Raw genomic sequence first — 12,464 nt, forward strand, 5'->3', positions numbered from 1 at the left:
CCTCTAGTTGGTGGCAGAGCCAGGATCATAACGAAGGACACTGAATTTCACTCAGTCCAGTGAGATTTTTTCCCATTACTCCATTGGCAATCATATCTTTTACTAAAATAATCATTCTGCAGCTAGCTTTAAAATAGCAGTCACATTTACATTTGATAACTAGAATTTACAAATAGTTGCTTTACATTTTTTAGGGACCATATTTATGGCATCAAAGATGGTACAAAGGTTTGATTCAAGCGTCTTTCGGGTGTCTCCAGTCCCCCAGTTCTTCCAGAGGTGTGTTTTCATGAGTAGATGTTGGCATTTTGTCATTCACTTTTTCCAGATGTTCTTCCCAGGATTTGTGTTAGGCTTTGTGTTTTTAATATTTCTCATATACATTTTTAAAACCTGGGCACATAAATCCTAATAAAGTTCTCAACTATCTCCACGATGCTGTCTCAAATTTCCAGGCGTGTTTGTATTTATGACAATGTCTGCGGACTCGAATGTTATCACATCATTAGGGCTTATATTCCTAAACCCCGGACTCGTGTTTCTCGATGTTCTGAAAATTCTTTGCACTTCACTTGTTAATGCCACTATACGGTGCCATGACATTTCCATAGTAACGTCTATTTCAAACAGGAAAACAGGAAGCCCAAGGAAAAATGAAATAGGTTTCAAATGCAAAGTTAAAAAATAGAATGCATACATCAGGGGCATGTAAATTCCATTAAATTTTTGCTTTTGGTTTTCAGGTCACACCCAGATATGCTCAGGGCTTACTTCTGGCTCTAGGCTCAGGGATCACTCCTGACAGGCTCCGAGGACCATATAGGGTGCCTGGGTCCAAACCTGGATCAGCTGCATTCAAGGCAAACACCCTCCCTGCTGCATTTGCACTCTAGCCCTGTAAACTCCAGTTTAGTGATCCCTACGAACAAAATCTGAATGGGATGTCCATCAAGGCCAGTTAGGGATCAGCATCACCCACTGCCCACTAGATGACCCTGGCTCAGAGTTTCACCTCTTCTGACTTTCACAGCCAGTCACATCCATGCCTTTCTCCTAATACCTTTTGTTTCATTTGGGGAGGGGCCACACCCAGCAGTGCTCAGGGCTTATTCCTGGCTTATTCCAGTCATCCTGGTGGTGCTTGGGGGACCATATGCTGTGCTGGGAATCGACCCTGGGTCTACTACAGTGCCTTACCCACTGTACTATCTCTCCAGCTCACCCCTGAAATACCTTTGTGTCACCCTATTGCAACTGTACAGGGCAGTCACTCATCTATCACCTCACTGTCCTGAATTCCATTCTCCATGCTGCTACACGTATGCTGTTTCATTTAAAGTTTGTGTAGAAATGAGGCTTTTTGATAATGACTTTTGGAGCTCATGGAGCCGCATCTGTTGTCTAACTCCCTCCATGCTGTCATCCAGCCTGTAAGCTCCCACTCAGCACTCCAGCTTCAGCCTTCCCTCTGCTTCCTCACTCCCACCCCGTCCCTCTCCCATGCACACTCTTATGCCAAAGAAACTGTAACATGAAATGAATTATGAGTAGAATGTGTTTTCTCCCCTGCCAACTCATGGACCACTCAAAAGCCAAGACCACACCTGGTTAGACACTGTATTTGCTTTTATTCAGTTTATTGGAAGTGATTAATAAGTATTTCCAAGATGAATAAAAGAATCAACTTTTTTTTATTGTGGTGGTATTTGCATAATACTTCTTTTCACCATTTTCAAGGATCCATGGCAGTGTTGTTCAGTGTTGAATAACTGTCACCACGATCTGGTTTCAGAATATTTTTATCACTCCAAAAGTAAACCTTGCACATAATCAGCATTTATTTTCCAATTCCCTTCCTACCTAATCCCTTAGCAACCTCTGTCCACTTCTTATCTTAATGTATTTGCTGATTCTTGAAATTTTATGTATGTGGAATTTGTAATCATGTGGCCTTTGGTGTCTGACTTCTTCCAGTTAGAATAATGTGTTCAAGATTCAGTCTTGGACCATGTATCCTGTACTTCATTCTTTTCAGGACTAAATCATATTCTAATACATTGACATATCACGTTTTGTTTATCAATTCATCTACTTGATGGACATTTAGGTTCTTCCCACATTTTTAACTCATGAATACTTTGATTGTACACGAATACCTATTTTGTCTTGAATATGTATATATGCAGATTCTATGTATAACTTGATGAGAAACCACCAGTCTTTCTGAGCAGCTGAACTATTTTTCTTCTTCTCCACATTCTTATCAATTTGCAATTTTTCTTTTTAAAAAAATTCATCGTGACTGGGGCTGGAGCCATAGCACAGCGGGTAGGGAGCTTGCCTTGCATGTGGCTGACCTGGGTTCAATTCCCAGCATCCCATTTGGTTCCCTGAGCACCACCATGAGTAATTCCTGAGTGCATGAGCCAGGAGAAACCCCTGTGCATTGCCGGGTGTGACCCCAAAAGCAAAAAAAAAAAAAAACTGAACCATGACAAGTATTTAGTGACTTCTCATTGTGATTTTTTTTTTTTTGCTTTTTGGGTCACACCCGGCGATGCTCAGGGGTTACTTCTGGCTCATGCACTCAAGAATTGCTCCTGATGGTGCTCAGGGGACCATATGGGGTGCTGGGAATTGAACCTGTGTCAGTCATGTTGGCTGCGTGCAAGGCAAACGCCCTGCCTGCTGTGCTATCACTCCAGCCCCTTTCATTGTGATTTTAATTAGCATTTCTTTTTTATGGGGGGGGGGGGCTTACACCAAGCAATGTTCAGGGCTCAGGGGTTACTCCTGGATCCGCACTCAGGGATCACTCCTGGTGGGGCTCAGGGAACCACATGGAATTCTGGGAATCAAACCCAGGTTGACCACATGCAAATGCCCTACCTGCTGTACCATTGCTCTGGACCTGAATTGGCATCTCTTAAAGATCAATGATGTGGAAGATCTGTTCATGTGCATTTTTTGCTTGTTTGTTTGTTGTTTTTGTGTCATACTTGGTGGTGCTCAGCAATCAGGGATCTCTCTTGTCAGGAATCGGGGAACCAAAGGGCTGCTGGGGTCCAATCCCAGGTCGACATGTGCAAGGCAAGCCCCATACCCACTGTACTAGTTCTTCATCCCCTTCATGTGTCTGTCTTTTTAGGAAAAGTATCTGCTCAAATCCTTCGTGCATTTTTATCTCTATCTTTGTTGCTGAGTTATAAGAATTATTTTATTAGTCTGGGTACTAGTCCTTAGATATAGTATTTGCAAATACGTTCTCCCATTTTGTGGATTGTTCTTTCTTTTCTTTTCTTTTTTTCTTTATGGGACATCCTCAAAAGTGCTCAGGAATTACTCCTTGTTCTGTGCTCAGGGATCACATCTGGAAGTGCTTAGGGTCCATATTAAGGTGTTAGGGATCAAACTGAGTTCAATACCACTCTACTAACTCTCAAACCCTATTATCTATGTTTATTTTCTTAATAGTACCTATCTATCTACCTATCTATCTATCTATATAAATTCCCTTTCTTAATAGTGCCTTTTGGTGTGCAAATGTTTTCAATTTTGAGAAATCCAGTTTATTTTTTGATATAGAATTTAGCTTTTATTCTTTAAAAAACTTTTTATTGAATCTCTGTAAGATACACACAGAGTTGTATCCTGATTGGGTTTCAGTCGTACAATGTTCCAATACCCATCCTTTCACCAGTGTACATTTCCCACAACCAATGTCCATAGTCCCTCTTGTCACCCGCCCCAGTCTCTCTCTCTCTCTCTCTCTCTCTCTCCCTCCCTCCCTCCCTCTCTCTATCTCTCTCTCCCTCTCTCTATCTCTTTCTCTCTTTCTTTGGGCATTATGGTTTTCAACACAGGTAAAATCCAGTTTTTTTTCTTGTGGTTGCTTATACTAATAAGTCAGTGCCAACAAAAAGTTATGAAAATTTAGACCTGTATTTTCTTACAAGAGTTTTATACTTTTAGCTATTACATTTAGGTCTTCAATTCATTTTGAGTTTATTTTTACATATGCTACAAAAAAGCATGTTCAGAGACCCAAGATGGCAGCCAAGTTGGAGTTATAAGTATGTCCTGTATGTGGAATCTGATGTCAGAGTACTGGATTCCACCCGAGGCCTCTAAGGAGGATAACATTTCATGGTCGCCTTCTGCTCAGGCACTAGTTGATCAGTACCCAGGGATTGCTGTGGAGACAGCCGCTACTTTGCACTCTGAATCCAGGATGGCACTGACTGCTGTGCCTTCACTGGTGTTGGCTTAACAGACCCAGTGGTGCCTTGATTTCATCTCCTTGCAAGACCACTTCAAGTTGGTAAAACAGAAATTTGAGATTTCCTAAGAATGGACAATTCAAGTTGGATATGAGATTCAAGAAAGATCAGGCCATCGAATTGAGTATTGGGAATGATACAACCAAGAAAGGAGGTGCTTCTAAGCCCAACACTGCAGGGACTGTGAACCTGAGCTTTCTCCCACCTCTGTCTTGGGGCAATGTCACTATCCCGCCCCATGGATCATTTTAGGTCCCATTAGCAATGTTACTCCACCACCCATTCCAAAATTAAACCATGGAGGTAATGATGCAGCTACTCTTGTTTTGCTTTGCTTTGTTTGGGGGGCACACCTGATAATGTTCAGGGGTTACTCCTGACTCTGAACTCAGGAATCACTTATGATGGGGCTAGGGGAACCATATGGGATAGCAGGGATTGAATCTGTTGTGTATAAGACAAATGCCCTACCTGCCGGACTATTGCTCCCACCCTGTGGATATATTTTTAGAGTTGGATTCCCTTGCTCCTGTCATGACACCAGCTCCAGCTCCAGTTTCCAGAAGCAATGACTTGTTGGGTGATTTTAGCACTGCATTCAGGTCTGGTCCAAATCAGACACCACAGCCACCCAACTGGGTCTAGTTCTGAACACCATTTAGGGCAGCCCTAAAGAATCAATAAAGAAGACTTTGAGGGCACTAATCTGTGAGGGAAGTTAGGCACCCCTTTCCTCCCTAGACCAAAAATTGCCAGACAATCTTATAGCTTCACCATTAATTCCAAGCATGTGTATGTCCCTCTCCTTCATTCTTACTTGCAGGACGGCCAAGAAATATTGCACCTCCTGTTTCTGGCCAAAGCAAGTCTTACACTACTAGACAGCTATGACTCAAAGGCCAGTGTTTCTTCTAAGGAGAGAGAACCATGGGCTTCTGTAACAAACTTTTCTCCATCTTTCAAATTCTGTGACTTGTTTCAGGATTATCTCACGGCTGTGTGTACTCTTGTGAACAATTTCTTTTTGGGGTGAGGACGGAAGCCACAGCCAGTGAAGCTCAGGCCTTACTCCTGGCTCTGCACTCAGGAATCACTCCTGGTGAGCTCGGAACCATTTGGGGTGCCTGGGATCGAATCCAAACTGGCCATGTGCAAAGCAAGTTCCCTAACCACTGTGATACCACTCTGGCCTCTCTAACAATATCAAGGGGAGGCAGAGGAAAACCTTGAAGCTTCCTTTCCCCCTAATCCAGGGTGCTAAGACTGGACATACTGACCTCAGTGTCAATCAGTTCAGAGTTGAAAGAGGGGTGGGTGTGAAAGAAGACCTGCTCCAAGCTCTGTTAACTCCACAGGTGGATTGATTTTCTGTGAGCATTGGTGCCACTGCCCACTTGTGTGTTTACTTGTCTCTCTCTTTGCCAAGAGGGGCATGTTGGTGGCCTCTGCACTGTTCTTTTGGTGTTGGTAGTACAGTGTTTCTGATCAAAGGATCTCTTTGGATGCAAGAGGCTCAAGGGGGCTATGCTTCCAAGCCATACCCTAGAGAAATGTTTACTTTCTTGTCCCTCCATCTCATGACTGTGTTTGAATGACTACTTGCCCAGTTCTTTGACCTGAAGTTGAAAGGTTTTGGGTTCTTAACCTTCTCTGCAGAGCTGAGAGGTTGAAGGCACAGAAATTTGGATTGTACCCATATTGCCTTGAGGCCTGAATCTTTGGCCTCTTTTCACATGCATTTACATTTTCAACTCATTGAGCTCTTTAGTGGAAAACTGCAGGTATGGGTAGTTCCATCTCTGAAGGAAGCAAGAGTTTCAGAATTAGCTGCCATAAGTTTTGCCCAAGTGACAGCTTTGATACTCATCACCCAGAGTGTCTCAGTGCTAGTCACTGTCCTTTCATTTCCCTTCCCTTCTGCCCCATTCCTTTTACAGTGCAGAGTTCCCTTTCTTAGATAACAGACACTATCTATATGATTTATTAATGGGCAATTACTTTTTATTTTACTTTATTAAACAATTCTATTAAAGAGTCATGATTTACAATGTTACTGATCGTTATCTTTTAGGTATACAATAATTCAACATCAATTTATGCATCAATGTCAACTTCCCTCCACCAGTGTTCCCAAATTCCCTCCACACTCCAACCCTGACTCCATCCCTACCTGTCAACGGGCAATTTTTTTTTTTTCATACCTGGTGATGTGGGCTGGAGCGATAGCACAGTGGGTAGGGCATTTGCCTTGCATGCGGCCGACCTGGCCAACCCAGGTTCAATTCCTCCACCCCTCTTGGAGAGCCCGGCAAGCTACTTACAGTAGCTTGCCCACATGGCAAAGCCTGGCAAGCTACCCGTGACATATTCGATATGCCAAACACAGTAACAAGTGTCACAATGGAGACATTACTGGTCTCACTCAAGCAAATCAATGAACAATGGGAATGACAGTGACAGTGACAGCAACCTGGTGATGTTCAGGAATAACTCGCCATCAAACCTGGGTTGGCCTTGTGCAAGGCAAGTGCCCTGTTCACTGTGCTATCTCTCCAACTTCCGTTAATGGGAAATTTCTTTTATTCATTTTGGTTTTGGGGCCACACCCAGGGCTGCTCAGGGCTTTCTACTGGATCACTCTTGATGATGCTTGGGTGACCATATAGGGTGCTGGGGATCAAATCCAGGTCAGCCAGGTGCAAGACAAATGCCTACCTGCGATTCCTGCTGTTCAGTTTTTTGGGTCACACCCAGTGATACTCAGGGGTTACTCTGGACTCTGTGCTCAGGGATCACTCCTGGTGGTGCTCAGAAGACCGTATGTGGTGCTGAAGATCAAACCCAGGTCTGCCGCTTGCAAGGCAAGCTCCCTACCCACTATATTATCAACCCCAGTACCTTTTTATGTACTTTCTATTGCTGTTCAAATTCACTGAAATGTCTAATCTATTTTTATGTTATTTTGTTATTTTATGTATATTTTCATCTCAAATATTGTATTTTATATCCCTGAAACTTTTATGCGGGTCTTGAAAAAAATTTATTTTTGAGCCAGAAATAGCATAGTTGATAGGGCTATTACTTTGGATGTGACTATTCTGAGTTTGATCCCTGAACCTCTCTAAGAGTGATCCCTAAGCAGAGAGCCAGGAGTCAAACCTGAGCACTGCTGAGTGTGGTCCCAAACCAAAAACAAACAAAATATAATATTAACTTATTTACCATACCATTCACTATTCCTGCCTCTGCGCTTGGCTGTCCTCACTGGGGGCCCCTTGGAGGAGGGCAGGTTGAGTTTCCCTCCCTACCCCAAGCAGAGTCCCGGCAGCTGAAGACCTCCGGTTCCAGCCACAGCCATGCTTAAGACCACTCTCCACACGTTGGGACGAGACTTGCACATGAAGGAACTGGCAGAGGAACCCAGGTGTGTGGGATCCGGGGCGTAGATCTCCAAGCCTGCTTGGATCAGGACTGGGCCTCCTCCACCCAGATCGCCCATCTTCAAGTATGTAGGCGTTACACCCACCAACTGCCCCGGCGCCATGTAATCCCATCAACGGCCAAGACCCGCATTTGTGGCTGCACGACATCTTATTATCTAGTTCTTACTCTGGAGAACCTGGCAGGCTACCGAAAGTATCCTGCCCGCACGGCAGAGTCTGGCAAACTCCCTGTGACGTATTCAATATGACAAAAACCAGTAACGATGATGGTTCTCATTCTCCTGACCCTGAAAGAGCCTCGAATGTGGCACTTTCTAAAATCTCAGGGCTAGGACAAAGGAGATGTTACTGGTGCCTGCTCAAGGAAATGGATGAACAACAGAATGACAGTGATACAGTGATACAGTGATTCACTTTTCAAAATTAAGATACCAATATGGACATTAACTAAACTCTAGACTTTATTCAGTTATCAATATTAAGATCTTCTTTCTCTTCGAGAGATAAGGTAAGACCATTTTATTTCATTGAGTTGCTTTTCTTTAGTTTCTTCTGATCCATACCAATTTCTCAGACCCAAATCATTTCTTATTCTTTATGAACTTGACTGTTTTGATGATTAATCATGTATTTTATAGACTATTTCTTATTTTGGCCATGTCTGTTTCTCATTATTAAAATGTGGTAACAGATTTTGGGTAATAATAACACAGAAACAAGAGATCAGGGTTGGAGAGATAGTAGAGTGGTTAGGACACATGTGCCTTGCATGCATTTGGCCCAGGTTCGATCCCCGCCATCACATATGGTCCTCTGAGCACTACCAAAAGTAATTTCTGAGCACAGATCCAGGAGTAACCCCAGAGAACCACTGAGTGTGATCCCCTCCAAAAAAGGGGGAAAGATGTCATTTTATCAAATTATAGAGAACATGCAATGCATAGCACATTGGTAACATTAATTTTAAAAACATGACTAAAGTAATTTTGCAATATTTTTCTACTCTAAAACTACTCTTTTCCCCTTTTCATGTCTGTTCTTTGGAAACAAGTCACCAATTTTAACCCTCACTTTAACAGTTGAGGAAAGTGATTAAATTCTGAATCCTCAAGAGGGGCAATAATGACATACAATGTCTGGAATTTTATATGGAAGAGTTCTCTTCTAATTTATTTTTATATACTATTAGAATCATATATATTTATTTTATATATTGGATTATATCCAATGCTATGTTATTTATCTTCCAGTTTGGGCCATTAGATGCTCTTTCAGGTTGGCTTCTGTATCCTTTATTTTTTTTTAAGTTTGGGGCCACATCCAGCAATGCTCAGAGATCACTCCTGGCTCTGCTCTCAGGATTAGTCCTGGCAGTGCTTGGGGAATGATAGGATATCAGGGATTGAAACTGGATGAGGTGCATGCAAGGCAAGCACTCTATCTACCAGCAATCCTATCCCTCCAGTCCCATGTCCTCTGTGTCTCTTTGACAGACTCCCATACTTATGTAAAAATAAAAAAAAAAAACACTTCCTGGGCTGGAGCGATAGTTCAGTGGGTAGGGCATTGCCTTACATGTGGCAGTTTCATGTTCAGTTCCCTGCACTCAAACATGATTCCACCAAGCCCTGTGGAGTGCTTCTTGAGCTCAGAGCCAAGATGATGCCCTGAGCACCGTGGTTGTGGCCCTCAAGCAAAGCTAACAAACTCCAAAAAATCCACGTCCTTGCTTTCAATGCTGTAACATGTTCCAGTGTCATTTTATATATCCGCCATTCCAGATATACAATCAATCTTTTCTCTAAAGATCCCTGGTTCCTTTAGTTAAAGATATTTAGAAATCAAAGTAGGGGCCTGGAGTGCATTTGTTGCTACTAGAATTGGAGGCCTGTTTTCTATTTTGAATCTTGAAGCAGTGCTCAGGGAACCTGGCAACTGAGATCGACTCTTCAATGCCCAAGAAGGCAGTGCTGCTCAGGCCCTGCAGGACTGGGCACCACTGGGTCACCAGAATAGTGTTCTGGGCCACTAGGACTACATCCATTCAGAGGAGGGCACAGAACCAGGATCCCCATGTACTCAGACACAGGGGGTTTATATACATATCATGTATATGTATATGAGGTCATATATATGCATGTGTGTGATATACACATATATTTATGTATGGCATCCATATATGTATATGATATGTATATGTATATTATATTTATGTGTATCATATCACACATATATGCTTAAAATCTTTTCCTAAACTTCTTAATCACATGGAATACACATAACATTTTAATGTCCGCATCTATCCATTGTCTCTCTTTTGGTAAGTTTCCACGAAACTATTTTTTCCTCATCATGGGTCCTTTTTGGTTTTCTAATATTTTTAATTTCTTTAATTTATTGAAGCACCCTAAATTATTCATGATTGGGTTTCAGAAGTGCAATCATGGGGCCAGAGTGATAGTAAAGCGGGTAGGGTGTTTGACTTGCACATGCCTGACTTGGATTCAATATCTGGTACCCTATATAGCACCACCAGGGGTAATTTATGAGTGCAGAGCGAGGAATAACCCCTGAGCATCACTGGGTGTGGCCGAAAAGAGAAAACCGAAGTGTAATCATGGGTCCTTTTCATGAATTCTTTGATTTTGTTTGTTTGGGGGCCACACCCAGTGATTCTCAAGAGGAACTCCTGACTCCTACTAAGGGATCACTTCGATGGTGTTCGGGGTACCATATAGGGTACCCAGGATGAAACCTGGGTTGGCTGCTTGCAAGCAAAGGCCTTATTTGTGGTACTATCTTTCTAGCCTCTGTTTGATCTGTTAAATACCGCTTTTGACTACTACCTTTAAATCTTTGTTAGATGGGGCCACGGTAACATTTGTTTATGGCGAACATCACCCTGCTACTGAGGCAAAGACCATCTAATGGTTTGCACACTGTTTCTTTCCACTCTGGTGGTTGGGAACAGGAACTGGGCCATATGTTCTCTGAGAATTCATTGTTCCTTCTAGGCCTTTGAATTATTCTTTTTCGGGTCTTAAGTTGTTTACTTAAAGACAAGCTAAGGTAAGCATTTGTGGGGGCCCTCAGCAGATAAGGGGAGCTTACTAATTGTAAGCTACTAATTGTAAGCTTATTAGTCTCTTTTCTTTGGTATATTTCCCTGTGATCAACTTGGAAACTATTGAACTCTGTCTGTATTCTCTCTCTTGACACACAAAACTCCTAGAAACTTCTAGAAACTCTTTAGGAGTTAATCAGGGACCATTTTTTGGTTTATCTCATTTGTTTCCTGTACCTCAGGGGTCACTCTCTAGATTCCTCCTATCCAAAGGCTTTTAAAAACATGGTTTTATATATTTTGTGCAGATTTTCAGCTGCTGTAAGTGGGAAGATAAATTCCATTCTTATTACTATGTCTTGGCCAGACACAGCAATATAAGCATAGGAAATTAGTAAAGTCAGTGATTTTGATAAACACAAGGGACACATAAGATTTTAAAAGGTAATATCACATCATGGTGAGGAGTATGGATTCTGGACCCACATTACCTGGGTTCAAATGATAGGTTTTCACATTACTAGTTGTATAGCCTTGGCCAGTTACATAACCGTTCTTACATCTTAAAATGAAAATCATAGTAGTCCTATCTCATTGAAGTAAGATGAAGGTTAAATAGTTTGATACACGAAAAGAATTTGAAATAATGCTTGGTTCAAAGCAAGTGTTCAATAAATAATAGATAATATTATTCTGTGTACTTGTTAAAAGTTGCCATCAGATTTGTCTCTGAGAGTCCTAGGGATTCTATCAATTACAGGAATTCATATCCATAATATACATATGAATTGGTTGTGAAGAAGTGCACATTTCATACTATTTCTCTTCCAGATTTCTTCCAATGAGAGTTCTATGTGGGGATGGAGAAATAGCACACTTGCCACCCCAACCCCAAGCCCTACCTGGAGTGACTCCTGAGCACAGAGCCAGGAATAAGCCCTGAGCACAGCTGGCTGTGGACACTTCCCACTCCCCCCTCCCCCCAAAAAAGAAGAGAATCCTTTATGTTCCTGGAATAAGGCACCCGCCAGAGACAGTTTCTCTGGATTTTGTCTTTGCCATCTCTCTAAGTAACCAACAGCTTCATGCCAAATCTCAATAGAGTAAAAATTCCACTGTATTTGAAATATTGCAGTACCTTTGCTCCAGCTTAATCCAAAGATAAAGTTTATAGCTTCAAAATGAAGCAACTGAACCAATTGTCACTTGGGCAATTATCCACAGATATAAAGAGGCCAATTAGGAGATAATTAGAACAGCTCAAGCAAAAAGTGGCTGAAGCTTGAGCCAAAGAACTCACTGTAGGATAAAAGGGTGTTGGCACAGAACCAGCTCACTTACAGTGAGAATCCACAAGGCTTGGCAACTGATTCAATGTTCAGCAACAAAGAAGAGAAAATTTCAAGGTCTAGGAATATCAGTGTGAAAAGAAGGAAAGAAAAGAACTTAATAGCTGTTGTTCACATCTTCCATGGCCTTATAAATATTTTGTCAACTTTTCTCGTATTTCATCAACTATTGGGGGAGATGTGCTAAAATTTCCCATTTAATGAATTTATCCATTTCTACTTGGAATTGCCTAGCGCATACGCACACACACACACACACACACACACACACACACACACATATACTGCCAGAAGAAGTGAATTTATATGAGAGGGTAATATCTTCAAT

The 12,464-nt window shown here is 42.0% G+C and overlaps 1 protein-coding gene and 1 pseudogene across 1 annotated transcript in view; both read left to right on the forward strand.

Moving 5' to 3' along the window:
• Window positions 1-12,464, forward strand: part of GVQW3 (GVQW motif containing 3) — a 39,350-nt gene that overhangs the window by 11,940 nt on the left and 14,946 nt on the right.
• On the forward strand, window positions 4,076-4,925 carry LOC130025374 (adaptin ear-binding coat-associated protein 1-like; annotated as a pseudogene).

This window comes from Sorex fumeus, unplaced genomic scaffold (genome assembly GCF_029834395.1).
Source record: "Sorex fumeus unplaced genomic scaffold, SorFum_2.1 ptg000030l, whole genome shotgun sequence".
NCBI lineage: Eukaryota > Metazoa > Chordata > Mammalia > Eulipotyphla > Soricidae > Sorex > Sorex fumeus.